Source organism: Hippopotamus amphibius, chromosome 6 (genome assembly GCF_030028045.1).
Source record: "Hippopotamus amphibius kiboko isolate mHipAmp2 chromosome 6, mHipAmp2.hap2, whole genome shotgun sequence".
Classification (NCBI taxonomy): domain Eukaryota; kingdom Metazoa; phylum Chordata; class Mammalia; order Artiodactyla; family Hippopotamidae; genus Hippopotamus; species Hippopotamus amphibius.
In genome coordinates this window covers 79,342,083-79,362,556 of record NC_080191.1, presented here as the reverse complement: position 1 = coordinate 79,362,556, position 20,474 = coordinate 79,342,083, and the positions used below count along the sequence as shown (strand labels likewise).

Here is a 20,474-nt window from a genome sequence, read left to right as displayed (position 1 = left end):
CCCATAAGCTTACTTTCATCCTAGCAGCAAGAAAGAGGAGAGAAGAGAGGAAATTCAGAATGTCCAGCGTGTTTGGCAAAGAGCAGCTAGGGAGGAATGACCCTAGGAAACACAGCAGGTAGTGTTACTAAATGTGTAATATGAAACTACTACATTCCATCTTAAGGTTGTGGTTTCGTATTCTCTTGTCAGGGCTAAGTATTATTTTCCTTCTGGCTTCTAAATGTTTTCAATATTCGTTCTTACAGCTACATCACTTAGAAGCCATACATGTAAGGAAATCTTGAAATGAACACCATTTGTTTATATAATGTAGAAACTCAATAATCAACAGGAAGTCCCTGAAAATATATAATTCTTCTATTTTAGAAGTGAAGTGAAAATCTGTGCCTTAGGTTTACTTTGTCATTTTTACCAACTAATATAGAAAGTAATTATTTAACTCAATTAGTAGCTTATATGTAAATTGTTAATTGCATATCAAAAAAAAGCAACTTGAGCTCTGATAGGTAGTCATTTAAAAGAGTAGATATTGCTTAAAAAGTGTAGATGTTTGCAACTAAGTTGTATTACACACAATCTAAAAATTCTCTACATGTAATACATAATCAAATACAAACTATAGCTTTCAAGGTCTCTAAAAATATCTGTAGCTCCCCAGGGAAAAACCCCAAATATTTTCAGGTTGATTCTGTAAGAGTAAATCCTAATGTCATAAGCTACTTGATATGTTCAGGAAATGAAAAACTTACAAGGATTTAGGTTTCACATTATTTAGGAAGCTAGGAAGGGGATGTAAGACTCTCAGTCTTAAATGTACATAATCTGCTACCTATTCAATATTAAATAGAAAAGATTTTTAGAAATCAACTCCTGTGTCTGCCTCACTAGTTGTGGTTTGAGAGAGTAAAGTAGACTCATCAAATTATGTTTGCTTCACTCTTATTATCATAACTATGACTGTTCAGAACCTTCCGATGATAGCATAAATAAATCATATGCTTCCTTTTAAATCGTATCTTCTCATTGTGCCCTTTCACCACATTCAAAAAAGGTAGGAGCTAGAAAGACAAATATCATATGTGGTGCTTATATGTGGAATCTAAAAAAAAATGGTACAAATGAACTTCTTTACAAAACAGAAATACAGTCACAGATGTAGAACACAAAGTTATGGTTACCAGGGGTGAAACGGGGAAGGGGTAAAGGGGGAGACTGGGATTGACATGTACACACTACTGTATATAAAATAGATAACTAATAAGGACCTACTGTATAGCACAGGGAACTCTACTCAATACTCTGTGATGGCCTATATGGGAAAAGAATCTAAAAAAGAGTGGATATGTGTACATGCATAACTGATTCACTTTGCTGTATATCTGAAACTAACACAACATTGTAAATCAACTATACTCCAATAAAAATTAAAATAAATAAATAAATACAATGTGGGATCCTAACTGGGATCCTGGAACAGAAAAGAACATTAGTTGAAAAACTAATAAAATTTGAATGAAGCCTAAAAAAAAAAAAGTAGGAGCTTAGCCATTTCTTCTTTGACTCAGAGGAACTTTAATTTCTACAACAGATCAAATAAAATCAACTTTTTCATAAACCATTTCAGGTATATTTTATGGTACCCATTCCAAGAGGCCTAGTCCTCCAGTAGGTTTCTTATAAGAAAACATAAAGTGTTTCTTTGGCAGGATCAAAAACTGAGTGACTTATCAGCACTTTGTTTATCATAAGTAAAACAACACATCGGGGGAAGCCTAAATAGCTTCATAGGCCATGAAGTTGGTAAGGCAAAAGCATGGTGCACTATAGTAAAAAGTTGAGCAAGGGAAGATCAGCAGATACTCAAGGTGTTGCCTTTTCAAAAATTGACACAGGTATTCTTCTAATAATGTTCATTAATGTGGTTTTCGGGTTGTGGTTCTAATGCTTGTTTATGATTGTAGGTCATGCAGAAAAGGTGGACTTGCTCCTCTCTTGGTTGAATGAAGATCTAAATGCTCAGTAGATGCATGTTATAATTAATGATTGTGAAGTAGGTTAGGAGATAGGAGGGAGCTGGGCAGATCTGGGGAAGTGTCTCAGCCCTTTGCAGTCAGATGTCTTTATGCTACCTTGTTAAGTGTTCCTCCAGGCCTAAAATTCTCCTTCTCTGAAATTGAGTCACCATAGTAGCTATTAGGATGGTTACTGTGCCAATTAAATAATAGGTAAATAATATTAGACAACATAATAGGAATAGTGGTAATGGGTGTATTACATAGGATTTTTTCCCATATAACACTTCTTAAAAACAAAGCAACTTACTCATTTAACTGAAACTCCTCAACATTTATTTTTTGATGTAATTTATTTTTATATATTGCATTTTAAAAATTACTTATTGTGTTATAACCTAAATGGGAAAGAATTTGAAAAAGAATAGATACATGTGTATGTATAAATGAATCACTTTGCTGTACACCTGAAACTAATATATTAACATTGTTAATCAACTATACTCCAATATAAAATAAAAATTAAAAAAAATTACTTTAGCTATTTCCCTCAATGAAAAGAAATATTTCCTATGGGATGTGCTTGTTTAGCCTCAGGGGGAAAAATGTGACCACAATAAGATTGTTTCAATATGACTATTTCTTAGAACATTCTAAATAGCCTCTACCGTGCATGTTGAGACAGCTGTTGTTAAATGCAATTAAAATCTTGTAGAAACTAGACAATGGAATACATGGATGAAGAGAGGGATACGGTGGTTGACGGAATAGAAAATAATAGAGAAAAAAGTATAGACTATAATATAGAAGCAGAAGAATTGAAAAGAGAAGACAGATGAAAGGACTGGGAATATAAAATAGTAGAACACAGGACAAAATAGAAAAGATGAAGAGAAAGGCCATCCCTAAACTATTCATTTTCTCCAGTGTATTTGCTACGGTCTATGTCTGGCTGCCAGTTAGTGCTAGGTATGGAACAGATGCTCAAATTTCCCTCTTTCCCAGACTGAAACCACCTTCTTTAGTCTGGTCCTCTTCCTTGACCATCACCTCATTACAGCGTGTAAGGGACTGTATAAAGTAAAAATCTGTAAAAATCTCTGCTTGAGTCTTTTTACTGCTTGTACAATCTCTTTAAGGAATATTTAATTCTAATGATTTATGCCTATTTTTTAAAATTTTGTTTCTTAAAACCAGAAATCATATGAAAAATATCTTGGATTTAATTTTGCAATTTTAAAAATTTCATATTTGGTAATTGTTTACAAAAGAGTACCTTTTATTCTGCTTAGGTATATATTAAATTTTGTTTGTATATCTGATTATACCAAATAAGAATGTTTTACTATATGAGATTTTACTATATGAGATTCTCTTATAATAACATTTATTGCTTCTGGCTATAAAAGCAACATGTGTTTGTTATAGCAAATAGGAAATCCAGATATGTACAGTGTTCAAACAGGAAAGAAAATGATCACCAACTGTTAAAATTTTCCAAAATTTTCATTAATAGTGTTTAATTGATTCTGTATGCTGCTTTTTCCTCAATACCACATAGTATCATTTTCTCTTGAAATAGTTCTTGAAAACATCACTCTCAGTGGTTTTAAAATATTTACATATGCAGGATATTTAGATTGTTTGCTAATCTTTACCACTATTGCTAATCCCTTCCTCTTTCTCCAAAGATATACCTTTTAGCATCCATTTAGGATACATTTACAGAAATAAGATTCCCAGTCAAAGATTTTGTGCTTATTGTTAAATTGCTTTACAAAGGGGTTAATTCAGTATGCACTGTATCTAACAGTATAGGAGAGAACTTGCTTTGAGTGTTGTTTCCTTTTGTTTTGAACTTTTATGAGAGTATAAAGTGAAACACTGTAAAAAAATTGATGTCATCTACTGGGCAGCTTTCCATTGCTGATTTTCATTCGCGTTTCAGTGTCTTCCACAATGAAATGGAAAACTTACTTGGGGGTTGGAAGGTATAACTTTCTCCACTGAGGCCATAACCAAAGTTTATATGAACTTGACTCATGTCATAGGCCAAGTAATTTATTCCAAAACTCAGCACCATGAAAATGCAAATTAACTATAATCATTCATTTTTATTGAAGACTATTCAAAAACATACCCCTTTTTCATCTTTTTAAATGTACTAGTTAGATGCCTGATAAAGCAATAAAGCTGTCAAGGACTGTGAGCCAAGTATAAAGTGACTAAAATGGTTAAAATTCACCTCTTAAAAACTTGCTCTCCATATTCCTGACCTCACTTTCTTTGTTTGCCTTTTAAAAAGTAAAAACTGAGGAATGTTATTTTCTGATGTAAGTGATAGTAACAGAACATCGATCTACCTTGTTTCATTGTACAACTACTCATGTTCATTAATATCAGAAGTTATGTTAATGCTAATTTTAATTGCTAGTCTCTACATGAACATTTATTTTGTTCTTTACTTACATCTAACTGAAGAATAAAATGTCTTATAAAATATTTTAATAGGATTATGATACTTGGGTAGATATGTATTCATTTTCTCATATACTTGTGTTTAATTAAACAAATCATATAAGACCATAATTTACAAAATTTGAAAAATGGATTTTATTTGAATGACATATATGATAAAGACATCTTTAATTAGCCTTACTGGGCCCCAGTAATTTTTGGCATTGTTTCAATAAAAGTGATAATTTCTATATAAACCATTATTTTTTTAAATAAATACTAGCTTTTCAATTAAAGTACTAATGTGGTGAATGCTGGAGAAAACTTTTGTCCAGAAAATTTTATAACTTTGGTGACTACAATGATTCCTTATTATCTGCATTTCATATGGTAAAAGTATTTAATATAGAACATTTTTTAAAGTAGCCAGCATTTTAAGAATTTCATAAATTAAGGTTATTTAGCATTTGTACCCTTCAAGGAAAGGAGATCTCTGAAATTAAATGGTAGTTGAATTATTTATAAAAATTGTCGTGTTAATTGGGTTTTTTAAATCCACATATAAGTATTCAACTAACTATGAATTTTTAACTATTATCAGAATTCATAGTGCTTTGATTCTACTATTTATAACAGGAAAAAAAAAGTATTTTTCCTCTTAGGTATTGAAATCTGTAACACAGTAGCCAGAGCAGATGTTAAAGGGCCTGTGTGCTCAGCTCAGTGAGTCCCAGAGAAAAGATTCTGGTATCCTGAGCGAGAGGAATGGTCAGAGCCTGAAACAGAGTTATCATGTAGCATATCACTCATTAGTGATTAAACCTCAAAAGATTAAAAACAGTCAGCATTTCATGAGATACAAAGAATATGCTTTCTGTTTGGACAGAGTCAGGTTTCTGTGACTCTGATACAGTTCGTCTGATACTGTTAGCTTATTCTGCTCCAACACATCTCTCCCACCCTACACCTTTCACCAGGGAACACTGCCAGGGAGAGAATTCAGGATAATGTTCTCTCTTTATTCTGAGAGTGCTGACATCCGAACAAAAATGCCCACATCTGTAGTCATCGTAAAGAAATATTGATATGTGAGAACCAGGTAGAAATTGTTTACTACTTTTTCTATTTTCAAGTAAACATAGGAGGTACCTTTGTTATTAGTAAATCTTCCTGATTTCATCCAGACTCAAAGCCTAGATGAGAGCTCTCCCCAGAATGAAGAGGACAAGATGTGATCAGATAGTCATCGGGAGATACGGAACACAGTTGTAAAGACTGATCTGTATTAATATGCAGCATAAGTGCACACATGTTTTACCATAATTGTTCTTATTTTTCCACTGTCTGCCTACTGCTTGATCTGAATGCCATGAAGTTCTATTTGTACTAATTAGCCTAAGGGGAGTACAAATAAGCTTGACTCAAAAATTGTATACTTTACAGCTAAAATTTAAAAATAATTTTTTAGCTTTTATTGAATAGATTCAGCTCCTTAAAATTTTCTATTTTAGGAAGAAAAAAGAAACTGATGAGGTTAAATACTCTTCTTTCCATAATATCTATTTGCTAAAGTATTGTGGGTGTAACTTAGTCCAGAGAAAGCTGAAACTGGTAGCAAAAATCGGTTATTTAAAATTTATCCGAGTCAGAACAATTCAGTTCATTAGCTGAATAGATTTAAAGGTTTTCATCTTCACTTTATTTCTGCTATATGGGGTAGAGAGCATCTTAAGTAGAATTTTGTGTTTATGTTTGTCATCATGGTGATTTTTTTTTTTCTGTACCACACGCTGTCACACTGGTTGGTTTTCTAACAGAGAAAACACAGACCTCCAGTTTTATTGAGATATAATTGGCACATAGATTGTATTAGTTTAAGGTGAATGACATAATGATGCAATTCATGTATATACTGCAAAATGATCACCACAATAAATTTAGTTAACATCCAAAAAAATAAGAAGAAAATACAGAGAAATATAACATTTGGTTGATATAATGATAGTATCATTAAGTATTTTCTTTGTAAGGAGATAACAATTTAGATACGCTTGGTAATTTACAGTCGGATTTCATTTTTCTAGCAGTTACATTAAAATCCTACGTTCAAATATAACATTATTTATAATTATACTTTTTTATACTAGATCATTCCATTAAGATTAAATTGAGATATGAACAATTCTAAGTGTGTCGATCCACTCTAATATTTTCTGCTAGAATAAATAATATTTGTTATTAAAAGAATTAGGTTATTTGTTTTATTTTTATAGAGAGACTTTTCACTCCTTTAAGAGGGAATTCATTTCTCTCACCTGATGAACCAAAACTTGAGTGGGAACCTAGCATTCCCACTATAGGTCATATAATTTAGTTCAAATCTTACCCTACCTGGAAATAAACTGAAGGCTGATGTTCTCATGCTTTAGAGAAGTAGTTAAATTTTTGGAGGGTCTGTATTATTTACGTATTTCATGAACATACGACTTGATTCGAGCTGCACATGAATTTAGCTTAGAAATCAGGAAAAGAGGAAGCAACTTATTTACACTGTTTTGTTAAACATTGCAATTAACTTCACATAAAAAAAGTTGTATTCAGTTCGATATAACATAGGTTACATGAAATACTATCTAGCTTTAGGTCTCTGTTTTACTCGAATGCCTCTGGTTTTATAATTTTTAAGTCCATAGTTCTGTGCCATGCACACACTACAAGGTTGGGTATATCATCAGGAATTACTATTTACTTTAATTAAATCTATTTAAGTAGTTGAGAAATATATTCCTAAAACTTTTCAGTACTTTGTAGGAACCCAATACTTGGCAGACTCCCCGAGAACATTTTTTATACTTTCATTCCCACAGAAGTAAACATTTACGATTTCCTTATCCCATTAAATGAGATAAAATATAAAGTTTTCAATCTCTGGCCTGCCAGCAAAATAAAGAGTCTTCCAACTGGGATTCCAGGAAGGATTTATGAGAGTAGAGAACTGTAGACTGCTTCCAGCCTAATTCTCCAGTCAAATCATATTTTTTAAAGTTCTTTTTAAAGTTAGAGACATGTTTGGACTTATTTAGTTGAAATAAGTATGATTCAAGCATAAATAATGATTACCACACTCGTTTTTATTTTGCATATCTGTTAATGAGTGCAATGGTGACTGTTTTAAATGCCATTACATCTCTGTGAACATTCAGGATATATGGCAGCCATACATTTTTAAAAATTTTTTTACAGATTTTCAAAGATGGCACTAATAGAGGTACTGCCAACACTGGGGAAAAGATTTACTTACTTTCCAGTATTTATTCCCATAAGTAATAGAATAAATTAATGACTGATTTTCATCTGCTTGGCAGTTTACAATCTGTATTTTTCACCATAACCTAAATATGTCTAGTAAATCCAACTTAGCATTAAAGTTTATGAAAAATTAGAAGGAAAGCCACTTTCAGAATCAGTAGTTATTGGTCACTTAATTGCTTAGTATTATTTATTGTGCTCTTTTTGTGACCAGAAAAGTATTTCTCTCTTACATGGGCATTTTAGGTTGGTATTGCCCATGTGGTTTTTGATGGTTATAGAGAAATTGCAGGAAGAAATATTCCTTACAAAAAAGTGATTTGTAACCAGCATAGGCCGTCATCGGATTATTAGGAGATTTCCATCCACTAAATTCTGTAGAGCAGAGTTGCTTCAACCTCGCATATGATTCCTTGGACGTTTGCTTGCATAGTTTGTCTTTTTACTATCATCGCCTTTTGCTTTTCTTTTTTGCTGCTTAATCAAATTTTCTCCCATCATTTAAGGTCCAGCTTATACTCTTTCAGTTGTTTATTGATTCAACACATATGTGTTTTATATCAGGAAGTAACAGAAATAGTATAGAAATAGAAACTGTAGTAATAGTTGTGAAAAAAAAATTGAAGCCCTCGTTGGAGCTGCAGTCTATGTTTTAAATGCATTTTGAAATAAAATCTTAGAATTTATTTTCAATTCTAGAGAGATGGAGGGGGGAATAACTAACAAAATTAATAAATAAAGCATATGGTGATTTAGAAGGTAATAAATAGGAATAGGGAGTAGGAATGAGGTGGTAAGGCAGTGGCTGATTGACAAGTTTAAATAACAGTTAGGGTGACATTGATAACGTGGAGGAGGAAAGGGAGCAAGCCATGTGCGTGTCTAAGGGAAGAATGTTCCAGACAGATGGAACACCATATGTGAAGCCATGAGGCTGGAGCAAGCCTGGTGATTTCTGGTCACGGCAAGACTATTACTAAAAAGCAAGGGAAAAAGTAGTAGGCAGTGAAGTTACATGGCTACTCTGAGGACTTGGGCTTTTTCACTAATGCAGTTAGAAGGCCATAGGAGTTTCAGCAGAGGAGTGACATATCTGACTTAGGGTGTTAAAGAATCCTCTTGTAAATCCATAGCATTCTTTAAGGCATATTTCTTATTTTATGCACTTGAATCTTACTTTCTTAATCTGATTATATTCCCCTTTAAATCAAGGACATAAGGTATAATCAATCATTTTATACCCCCCGGAGCACTGGGAGTGAGGTAGACGGTATAGTGGCATTCAGTAAATAATCATTGATTTGGTGTGCAGGGCTGGAGTAGAATGGATAAAATAAGCATTACAACCAGCATTGGCAGCCCTGGAAATCTTTTCTACATAGGTTTGTTAGTTTATCTTGTAAATACAAGCAGCCCAATAGAAACTGTTTTTCTGTCTTCAATCTAGAACCAAGAATAAATCACAAACCCTCAGGGTGCCTCTGTATTGCCTTTCAAAACACGTAGTTTGAGCAAGTATCCAAAATTTAGGACTCTTTGCCTATTAGGTCTTTACACTTTTTTTTAGTGGATCCTGTGATTTAATCAGAAATTTTTCCAGTGTTCTTTTCATTTGAGTGCAGTGAAGGCTGTCTTTAACAACAGATGCAGAACCATCTTCCTCCTGTTCATTTCTCAGACATTTATGTCTTGCAGCATGTGAGAAGCATATTAAGTGGCAGTTAGGTAATAGTAGAAAGGTTTCCACAGATAATGCCTGACAATTCAGTCAAAGAAAATCAGGAGGAGCAATTCATGAAAAAAGGTGACATAGAAGACAGGTGGACTTCCTGTGGACATTCACAGGATAAAGAGCAGCCCTTTGCTTTGCTTTTTCATACTTCAAAAATACAACTTCACCTCCCGTTTTTACAGAATCAGAAAGCCACCTATCTACTGATAAAATTACAAAATTAAAAATCTCCAGTAAAAGCTTATTTAATTTCATTTAAAAATGCAGCATGTATATACTATGCTGAGTCATATGATCATGTGTCTGCTTTTGCCTCCGTTTATTTCCATGTGTCTTAGAAAGGAATAAATGGTAAGATTTTACTACTCAAGGTGATCTGTGTGCTAGATCTAAAATTGCAGCCATCAACAATATTTCCCATCTTTCTACCCTGCCTTATTTTTCCTTCTTAGCACTTCTTACTGTTATCATAGTATATATTTTAGGTATTCATGTTATTTCCTCTATATCTGCATCCCAACCCCATTAGGATGTAAGCTCCTTGGACTTGGAGCTTATAATATATATATATATTATAGATGTATAATATGTTTTATTCATTGCTTAATACACAGAACTTGAGAGTGCCTAAAATATATTAGACACTAAAATATTTGTTGATTAAATGAATAAAATAGTTATGATTACAAAGTATAGATATAATTTGATATATATATGTCTGTAAATACACATACCAAATGATTCCAGTTTGTTGTGCTTTAATTTTATATATGCCACTTTTTGACACAGAGAGGGTTAAATTTTTATGTCTATCTTTTGCTTAATGGTTTATATGAGTATTATTATGCTTTGAAAAACCTCATCTGTAACAAATTTACAAAAATACTTACTCAACTCTTCTTCTTTTATTAAATGTCTTAGAATTTATATTAAAATTTTGAATTACCAAGAATATATCTCATATACAATGTGAAGATGTTTTTAACTTTCTACTTCCACTAATCTTTTCAGTTGCTTTGATACTATTTATTGTAAAATTCATCCTCCTCACAGTGTTTTAAAATTCTAAAATTTTATACCAAGGTCATGTAGACTCTGGAGCCTATTTCTGGACTTTCTAGTCTTATTTAATTCTTCATTGTTTATTTTGTGGGCTAATATAACATTATTTTACTTAATCAGATTTAGGTTTTTATATTGTGTATTTCATGCCACTTAGTTATAATTATCTTAATTTTATTTAAAGTATTTACTGGTCCAGCTAAATTTTAGTTTCTTTGGGTTGAGTTTTTTAAAAAGCCTCTTGGAGTTTTCATTGAGTTGTCATTTTATTGAATTTGTGGATTAATTTGAATGAAGTGGAGATCTGTACAACATTGAGTCTTCCCATCTCAAGAACATATTCTGTTCCTTTATTTAATTACATATGTCTCTGTGTAGCTGAGTAAACAATTATTATTTTCTTCATATAAGTTCTGTGGATTTCTTAGATTTATTCCTAGGTTATTGTTCTAAATGAATTTTTATGCCTGAAGGAAAATAAAATCGCCGTTGACTTTCAGAGCTGTAAGACTAAGTCTACAGTAAGAAAGCCAACTTTTCAATTCATAAAATTTACAACAAGGTGCTGCATTTTAAAAGTTATGAAATAGTACACTATGGATAATTGATCATGCATTCCTTCTTAGTCAATTTACTCAATGGAGCATTTCTGGAAAGTGCTTCACACCATGCCCAGTGAGCTGCCTCTTTAAACTCTGTAGCAAAAAGTTACCTAAAAGTGGGAATGTTCTTTGTTTCTGTTCTTTGTGGTTCTAAGACATGGATCAGAGAAGTATTGTCTTGTAGCTGCCATTTAGTAACAATTTGATGTACTGGAAACCCCACTGACCATATAATACAAGAAAAACTGAATCCTAATCTACTGATCCTACTAAGTTACCATTTACCCTTGACAAGTCACTTCACTTCTTGGAGTCTCAGTGTCCTCGGTTATAAAATTCAACATTTTGAATTGGAAAAGATATTTTAGTGTATTGACTCTGTTCCCACTTTGACCCTACTACTGATTCTGTGTCAGGGAATAAGGAAAATTCCCTGTCCCCATGGAAATTAGATTCTAGTGCACCTAGCACTGTTCTCACTCTCGGTGTCTGTATTACAAATTGTGATGGAGTCTGGGGGAGAACTAAGCCTCAAGTTATAATCAAGAGAGATACAGTCACTGGAATTCAAGTACAGTTGGCACTTTGTATTTGCAGGTTCCTCATTCACGAGTTCAAGCAACAAAACTAGAATTCACTACATGCAGGCAACTATTTACATGGCATTTATGTTGTATTAGGTTTTTATAGGTAATGTAAAGACGATTAAAAGTATACGATTTGTGAGGTGACACCTCCTTGTGGTTTTGATTTGCATTTCTCTAATGATTAGTGATGTTGAGCATCTTCTCATGTGTCTGTTGGCCATCTTTATGTCTTCCTTGAAGAAATGTCTATTTAGGTCTTCCGCCCATTTTTGGCTTGGGTTGTTTGTATTTTTGATATTGAGCTGCATGAGCTTGTGTATTTTGGAGATTAATCCTTTGTCAGTTGCTTCATTTACAAATATTTTCTCCCATTCTGAGGGTTGTCTCTTTGTCTTGTTTATGGTTTCCTTTGCTTTGCAAAAGCTTTTAAGTTTCATTAGGTCCCATTTGTTTATTTTTGTTTTTATTTCAATTATTCTGGGAGGTAGGTCAAGAAGGAACTTGTTATGATTTATGTCATAGAATGTTCTGCATATTATTTTCCTCTAAGAGTTTTATAGTGTCTGGCCTTACATTTAGGTCTTTAATCCATTTTTAGTTTATTTTTGTGTATGGTGTTAGGTAGTGTTCTAGTTTCATTCTTTTACATGTAGCTGTCCAGTTTTCCCAGCACCACTTATTGAAGAGGCTGTCTTTTCTCCATTGTATGTTCTTGCCTCCTTTGTCATGTATTAGGTGACCATATGTGTGTGGGTTTATCTCTGGGCTTTCTATCCTATACCATTGATCTATATTTCTGTTTTTGTGCCAGTACCATACTGTCTTGATTACTGTAGCTTTGTAGTATAGTCTGAAATCTGGGAGCCTGATTTCTCTGGCTCCATTTTTCTTTCTCAAGATTGCTTTAGCTATTTGGGGTCTTTTGTGTTTCCACACAAATTGTAAACTGTTTTGTTCTAATTCTGTGAAGAATGCCATTGGTAATTTGATAGGGGTGTTATTGAATCTGTAGATTGCTTTGGGTAGTATAGTCATTTTCACAATGTTCATTCTTCCAATCCAAGAGCATAGTATATTTCTCCATCTGTTCATGTCATCTTTGATTTCTTTCATCAGTGTTTTATAGTTTTCTGAATACAAGTCTTTTGTATCCAGTCAGAATGGCCATCATCAAAAAATCTAGAAGCAGTAAATGCTGGAGAGGGTATGGAGAAAAGGGAACCCTCTTGCACTGTTAGTGGGAATGTAAATTGATACAGCCACTATGGAAAACAGTATGGAGGGTCCTTAAAAAACTAAAAATAGAACTACCATATGACCCAGCAAACCCACTACTGGGCATATACCTGAAGAAAACCATAATTCAAAAAGAAACATGTACCACAATGTTCATTGCAGCATTATTTACAATAGCCAGGACATGGAAGCAACCTAAATACCCATCAACTGATGAATGGATAAAGAAGATGTGGCATGTATATACAATGGAATATTACTCAGCCATAAAAAGGGATGAAATCAAGTTATTCGTAGTGAGGTGGATGGACCTAGAGTCTGTCATACAGAGTGAAGTAAGCCAGAAAGAGAAAAACAAATACCGTATGCTAACACATATTTATGGAATCTAGAAAAATGGTACTGATGAACCTAGTGGCAGGATAGGAATAGAGATGCAGGTGTAGAGAACGGACTTGAGGACACCAGGGGGAGGTGAAGCTGGGATGTAGTGAAAGAGTAGCATCGACATATACACACTGCCAAATGTAAAATAGATGGCGAGTGAGAAGCTACTACAGAGCACAGGGAGACCGGCTTGATGCTTTGTGAAGACTTAAAGGGGTGGGATAGGGAGGTTGGGAGGGAGGCTCAAGAGGGAGGGGATATGGGGATATAGGTATACATGTGGCTCTTTCACTTTGTTGTACAGCAGAAACTGACACAATAGTGTAAAGCAATTATACTCCAATAAAGATTTTAAAAAAGTATACAATGTGTGTAGATTGTATGCAAATACTATCCCATTTTATATAAGGAACTTGAGCATTGCAGATTTTGGTATCCTTAGGGATCAAGGAACCAGCCCCCTCATAGATACCAGGAGACGGCTGTACAGTAAATTCTCTGGTGACTATCACCAAACACAAGAAGCTCAGGAAATAGAATAATGTGATATACTAGGCTTTATAACCTGCATCTTTTTATTTAAATTTAGTTCAACCAGCTTCTGCATGTGTCTGTGGACAAGCTTCCTTACCTTTACATCTCTAAATTTCAAAATACTCATTTGTACAAACACTACAATAATATCCACCTCAATGGTTTATTTCAAGGAGTGAATGAAATAATATGTGAACATTTTAATACAGACCCTTTTAAAAAAACCTCAATAAATTTTATTTTTTGTCCCTGTTCAGCATACTCTGAAATTGGAACTTTTCTTCACCTGCGAATTATATTAGGTTGAGGTCAATGTAAAGATCACAGTACGTCAAAAACAGAGGATGCATAAGTCACAGAAGCAGCTTTTCTGTTTAGCAAAAACACGCTGATCTATCAAACACCTCTTGGAAAGAGAATTTCTGAAATGATACGTATAAAATCTAAAGCTAATTTTGTTCCCACCCAGACTAAGGATAATTCCAACTCTAATCAATGAAGAATTAGATATAAAATATCATAATGGAAATAAGGGTCAACCAGGGTATTTTTGGCAGAGACATATACTGAAGTAGAAATTTTAGTGGCTTAAAAAGCATTTAGCTCAAGGCTTTGTAGTATGTTTCAGTGCAGACTTAGAGATACAGTATATAGGTGCCTCAATTACTGAATTTCTGTTTTTAGTAAATAGCTGCCCTATAGGTCACTAAGTGCTATTGCTGACAAGGTTGTATATGAGAAAGCTTTTATTTTAATAACCAGTGGCAACTTTGCACTTACAAAGAACCTCCCATTTCTCAAAATCCTTCTTTGGTTCAGGATAGCTATACAGAATTACAGTCACCTCTGGAATAGTGGATCTAAACCAAGTATTAACACAAAAATAAATGGGACATCAAAGCAAAGGAGATTTTTGAGTAGAAACAGAGCACCAAAACTTATTCTTATAAAATGTGGCTTGGAGTCTTTATGGCCACAGTGAACAAAATGCTTTTCTTAAGATCCATATGCAATAACCTGCAAATAATTAGGCTCACTTTCCTCAGAAAGAAAAAGTAAGTTAGGCCTAGTTTATGTAGACTCTACATTGTAGTTGTCAGCTCTTAGTGTTGTAGGTTTAGTGACCTTGGGAAAATTACTTAAATTATTTTAATCTACTTCCTATCTGTAAAATGGTGAAAATGCCTTCTCCAAGGAATTTTGATGATTAAATTAGGTTATTATATAGCACACCTTTTTCAGTATACAGCATATGGTAGTTGGAAAATGAACAGCGGCTAATGAGAAAGCATAATTTTATTTTTATTTGCAGCAACATGGATGTACCTGGAGATTACCATACTAAGTGAAGTAAGGCAGACAGAGAAAGACAAATATCATATGATATCGCCTATATGTGGAATCTAAAACAAATTGATACAAACGAACTTATTTACAAAACAGAAACAGACTTACAGACTTAGAGAACAAACTATGGTTATGGGGTGGGGAGGCAGAGGGGATAAATTGGGAGTTTGGGATTGACATGTAAACACACTACTATATTTAAAATAGATAACCAACAAGGATTCTACTGTATAACATAGGGAACTCTGCTTAGTACTCTAACCTAAATAACCTAAATGGGAAGAGAATTTGAAAAAGAACTGATAACATGTGTATGTATAACTTAATCACTTTGCTGTGTACCTAAAAGTAACACAGCATTGTTAATCAGCTCTACTCCAATATAAAATAAAAATTAAAAAAAAAAGATGTTACTACTGTGTGACTAAATCCAAAATAAAGCATAATTTTAAAAATGTAATTGACATTTGTAAAAATAAATACAAAAATCTGTAAGGGACCATGTGTTATACAAGATTTTATAAAGAAACTACAAAACATTTTCTAATAACATGAAGAAGACCTCAAAGTATAGAAATGCTGACAATATTTATCGCTTGGGAGTCTTCATACCATAATTATATCAAGACTTCTTAAATGAATTTTTATATTCAATGTGATTATAATCAGATTTCCAATAGAGTGTTTGCATAAATGTGTGTGTGAAACTTAATCACTTAATCAAATTCCTGAACTGAATGGAAAAAGGGAAAGTGGATAGGAATAGAATAAAACAATTTTGAAGGAAAGGTGTGGCAATGTACTATAAAGCTGTGAATTTTAAAACTATGTTATCGGCAAAAGGTAAGTTGCCTAATAAAACAGAACGAATATTTCAGACATATACAGAAATATTGTATGTGACAGCACTGATATTAAATAAATAGTACTATAACAATTTATTATACTGTAAAAAATAAATAATTCTATAGCATAACAATAATTGTGAAGAGAAAAATACAACTTAATTTTGAAGAAAATATAGAAGACTATCTTTATGACCTTTGATTAAGAAATTTCCAGGAAACCCAGTCCATAAAGGAAAGGTTAATAAAATTGACTATATAAGTGAAAATATAAGCCACACAGTGGGCGGAAATGTTATATATATATCTCTACCAAAGGAGTAGTGTCCCATGTTTATTTTTTTTAATTATGAAATACTAAGAAAAAGAAAACAACCTAATCAAATGTATGAAACTGAAGAAACAGGAACAATTAATAAATCAGCTATATTAGGGAAATGCAAAAATGAACAGCAACAAAAGACCATTGAACACATAAGAAGAATAAAATATTATTTAAAAATATAACAGAATATTGTATTAACATATAAAAATAGAAAACTTTGTAAATTTCTGATAGAAATAGAAATTCATAAAACTGCTTAAACTAGCATAACAATGTTTATCAAAATGAAAATTATCTAAAAAAATGAAAAATATCTTACTATTGAAATTTTATTAGTACACACAGACGTTCAAAATGGTTCACTATATCGTTGTCAGTGATTAATTACAAATAAAAATGGACATTAACTTAACATCTATTAGGTAATAATGGCTGTTGGATAACATTTTTCTTTTTATCTTTAGAATATGTGGGATTTTTTAAAAAAAATTTAGTCAAATTTTGTCCAGAGCTTGTTTCCTTTCTCTTTCTCTCTCTCTCCCTCTCAATTTCTAAAAGGAATCACACTTGATCGGATTTTGGAAGATTTTTCCCACAAGAAAAGTAATTCAAAATTTTCAAATCTTAAACTTTAAAAAGATGACCATTAAACAAACTAGAGGAGTTTTAAATAGAGTTGTCACTTAGAGTTGTCAGGTAAAATTCAGTGAAATGCATGCAAGCAAAGGTATTCTTGTTTCTGTAGACCTCCAAAACTTTCACTTATTTTCAGTGTCATCTGTGAATCTTTACCTATTAACATTTACCTTGAAAAAAGTTGGGTTTAAACTAGGCATGTACAAATAATCATTAGAGGTATATAAGTTTTTGAGAGCTGGGAAACTATAATTAATATAACCATAGTTGGTTGCCTAATATGACATATTATATTTATATATATTATATTTATATATTCTTCAAAATGAAGCATCATGTAATCAAAAATTTATAACATTTTATTTTTTAAAATCTGTATATTTTGGAAAACAGTCCTTTTAATAATAAAGATTGAACTAGTTATCTATGAAAAAATGTACATTTCTCCAACGCACGTTCTTCTTCAGTTTTAGTTTACTGGTAGTTACATATAAATCAGCTTTCTGATACATCAGGTTGGAGTTTATTTTCTTACCTGTAATTGTCATTGCATTTAAAGTTAGCCTCCTTTAGTGCATTGTCCCTAATGCATTGCCCATTTAAGAGGGTAAGGAAAATCCTTATTATTACCTGGAAAAAAAATTTAGTATATTCTATTCTGAGTCCAAATGTAAAACCCAGGCTATATTGTCATCTCTACGTTCAAAATCATAGTGTATTAAGACTTTTTCCACAGCTAACATCCTTGAGGTTGACATCTTCTTGTGACTGAGTAGATAGCAGCAAGAAATTCAATTACAGCAAGCCGGCTCTGTCATTGCACCTGTCTGCTTGCGCAGGAAATGATTTGTAAATTGGGCTTTATCTTTCTCGTCCCATAAATCTCCTGTCCATAATTGACACTTGTCACCATAGATGAATAGTGGGAGAAAGAAAACAGAAAGTAAATGAGTAGCCCACCTGGGAAAACTACGTCTTGTTGCCTTTGGGAGTCATTTACAAACAGCAGTACCTACGGGCCAGAGTTTTTATCCACAATCAGGTGGTGAACATTTTGCAACTGAAAAATACAATGCCTGAGCTGAATCACAATATGGACAAGAACAAAGGAAAGATAATTAATCTATAACATTTTTCCAGAGCATATAAACATGTCTTCCAAGGAAAGAGGAACTTTTCTTCACTCTCTGTGATTCTTGCTTATTGCTGCTCCACATTTGTAAGTATCATGTTGGTGTCTGACCTGTCAGGATGCATTCATGAAGCAAGCACTTCGGCTGTCTTGGGAGTTGATATTGTCACTTGTTACACAACTCAACATCAGTTCAAAGTTGTTTGATACCAGTGTCGACAGATTGGTTTAAAAAAGACATACGAATGAGGATGTTTTCTTTCAAAATGTCAAAGAAAGAAACGAGGGATTTCATAAAGATGTTCTTGGGAGCAAGCACTAAAGGTAAACACATGGCAGATAAACCTTCGTATCTAATTTTCCTAAATGGCTTATTTAATTTTACATTTCTTTCTGAAGTTTATGTCGTATTGTGAAACACATATTTTAAAACAGAAGAAAAAGTATCTCAGAATTTGTTGTTAATCGCTTGATACTAAAATACCTGAGTAGTCTGAAAAACCATTCTTAAATTGTGACCAAAATTTTGATTAAAAAATATAACTGCAAATACAAATAAATTTAACTAACAGATCAAATATTTTACAAACTAAATTCTAAACTACAAAAATCATTATTTTTGCATTGTGTATGACTTTGCATAGTCTTTTGTACACATTACCTGATTTTTAAATAATTCTCTAGTGCATAAAATTTTATCAATAGTTTTAAAAATTTACAAATTATTATTAGGAAAAAAGAATTTATCACTTCTCTTGAATTTTGCAAGATCCAGAATTATTTCTTTCGCTTTGCATTTTACAAATATATCCTAACTTAAAAGGATAACAACTTCACCATTCTCTTTGCTCCCACAGATCAGCACAAATAGAAAGTTTATTTCCTCTAAAATAAGAGGAAAAGATTAGAAGATAGAGCAATGGCAGAAGCATGGATGTAACTTGAATGCCTCTCCACTATCTGCTCCTGTCACCTGTGGTTCAAAGGGTTGTTTGCCTATCTACCTAGCATTTAAAGAAGCTGCCAGCATTCTGTTATTTTTGTACTACAAAATGAAAGTTTGAGTGAGGAAGTTGTTTTTCCTCTGTAGTTTATTGTTAGTATAAAATAAATGATTTATTTGTGCCTACATTAGTATGCTGGGCTTGTAAACACAGTGGGGAATTTCTTGGACATTGATCTAAAGCAATAGGTATTTATAGCGTAATACAGTGGTACTCCGTAAGTCTTTATTAGGGTCAACTTTGTCATTTGGCAACTTCCCCCAAAAACAAAGAAAAACCTTTCAACACAAGTAAGAGTGCTGCATTTTACCTGCCTTTTCTTAAATCAGCAGTTTTCCAATAACAAGTATATCTGCTATGGTTTATCTAATGAGTGTATCAGTCTGGCCATAAATATTTAAAATACTGAGGTAATATCTACAATATTAGGCAGCATGGAAAATAGAGATGTGGATATTGTTGTAAATTTATTTTAAAGCTTAAGTAGATACGTTGCTTGTCAAATGTCAAAAAACCTTTCAATTTGTTCCACAAACAGTATAAAGTGCCTGCTTTGCGTTTGGTTCTGTGCAGTGTCTAGGCATGTAACCACGAACACACAGTCCCCACCCCAGTGGAGCTCATATTCTGTAAGGGAGGAAGGCATATACACAGGTGATTCCCCTAGTTGGAGTATATACCAAGTACAGAGAAGCTGAGCCTTCAGTTGTCTTGAAGTTGTGAGCTGGAGCTTACCAGCAGGTGAGGATAAGGGTTTCCATGTAGAAGAAATTGAGCAGCCGTAACTGTGGAGTCATGAAATAGCACGAACTGTTAAACAAGAGAGAGATTTCCCTGTTAAACACATTTGAAGGCATTTTGCGATCTTGGCAGATAAGTATGAGAAGGAAATGACAGATAAGTGATGCTGGAAAAGTAAACAGGGACCAACCAGGACAGACCTCGTATGCTGTGCTCATTTTATGACAGCTCTCATTTATTCTAGACTTAGTTTGCTAAGCACTTCCTATCTTTTTCTCATTTAATGCTTTCAGTATCTCCTTAAAACTTGATGTTATTCCTTTGGAGAGATAAGAAAACTGAGGCACAATGAAATGAAATAATATGTCCAAAGTCACACAGCTTAAGTACCCAGGACTATGATTCTTAATCGGGAGCAATTAAAAGCACTTAGAAGCCTCAGAATAATAAAATCAGAATGTTTGCACAGGTTATAATAGGTGTTATAAAGAAGTGTTAAGGCCATCCTTTCAAATAATTTAAA

The 20,474-nt window shown here is 33.0% G+C and overlaps 1 protein-coding gene across 1 annotated transcript in view; it reads left to right on the top strand.

Annotated features, from left to right (window-relative positions):
• The window catches only part of EPHA7 (EPH receptor A7), a 166,314-nt gene that overhangs the window by 97,198 nt on the left and 48,642 nt on the right, over positions 1 to 20,474 (top strand).